The sequence below is a fragment of the Heterodontus francisci genome, chromosome 10 (assembly GCF_036365525.1).
Source record: "Heterodontus francisci isolate sHetFra1 chromosome 10, sHetFra1.hap1, whole genome shotgun sequence".
Taxonomy (NCBI): Eukaryota; Metazoa; Chordata; class Chondrichthyes; order Heterodontiformes; family Heterodontidae; genus Heterodontus; species Heterodontus francisci.
This window is the reverse complement of record NC_090380.1, coordinates 14369300-14370505: the sequence shown is the minus strand read 5'-3', so window position 1 is coordinate 14370505 and position 1206 is coordinate 14369300. Positions and strand designations below refer to the sequence as shown.

Sequence of the window (1206 nt, the reverse complement as noted above, 5' to 3'; positions counted from 1 at the left end):
AGGGATGGAAACTAACTGAAGGAATTCAAGCATCGAATTGTGGAAAGATGGGTGAATTTGGGAGGTGACAACACATTGAAGGAGTTTGGAGAGGAACATGAGATTAGACATGGAGCAGGAGGAGGGGTTTGTGAGGAGAGGGGTGATGATGGCAAATTTGAAGGAAAGGGGACAATACCTGAGAAGAGGAAATTCAAACTCTGAAATTTTCACGGTGGGATATGAACTGACATTGACTGCATTATTAATCAAGTAACATCACCAGAGAATCGATTGGTGCAACTGCATGTTAACAATTAGTACATTGATTGCAGGGTGAAATGTTGACTGTCCATGGGAAGCAAGTGGTTTTGCTTGTTGCACCGGCTCCAACTTTCAGAGGTTTCCAAGGCTCCATGCTGCCTGAAGCAATTTAATTTCTGTTTATTTTAGTGATGAGGACAAAGAGCTGGTTTCACAGAATAGCAATGATTTAAAAACTCACCACACCCCAGGTGGGACTTGAACCCACAATCCCTGGCTCCGGAGGCCAGTGCCTTATCCATTAGGCCACTGGGGCTGCTCAATGTTTACTTTTGGTGCTTGCAACTTGTCACTTATTATATATGAAATCACTGCCGAAACCTGATGTCTTTGTGTCAGTCGCCCTTTCTTCTTTTGCACTACCACATTAGAATCATAGAATCTTCGAGCACAGAAAGAGTCCTTTCAGCCCATCATGTCTGTGCCAGCTATTCGAAAGAGATTTCTAATTTAGTCTAATTTGTCGATTGAGGGATAAATATTGTGCAGGGCACCAGTGAGAACTCTCCTGTTCCTCAACAAAAGAGCCTTGGGATCTTTTAGATTCACTCGAGGAATCGACAGGGACTTGGTTTAATCTATCACCCAACAAGAATGCAGACCCGGCAGTGCAGCACTCTCTCTGTGTGACACTGGGAGAATCAACATCGAATTCTGTGCTGAAGTAACTGGAGGTAGAGGTTAAACACTGTCTTCTGACAGAGAGACAAAAGTGTAACCAGCTGAACCACAGCTGACACACATTACAGTACCACCAATCTGAAGTTCTTGAAATCAATGTTGAGTCCATGAGGTTGTTAAGAGCTTTATTGAAAGATGAGGTGCTGTTCCTCGAGCTTCCATTGAGCTTCATTGGAACAGTGAAGGAGGTCAAAGGCAGAGATGGAAGAGTAGAAGTGGGAT

At 43.7% G+C, this 1206-nt stretch overlaps 1 non-coding gene across 1 annotated transcript; it reads right to left on the bottom strand.

Annotated features, from left to right (window-relative positions):
• Positions 1-486: 486 nt before the first annotated feature.
• On the bottom strand, positions 487-559 carry trnar-ccg (transfer RNA arginine (anticodon CCG)). The gene has a single exon. It is a non-coding gene; the product is annotated as a tRNA-Arg (tRNA).
• Positions 560-1206: the final 647 nt, after the last annotated feature.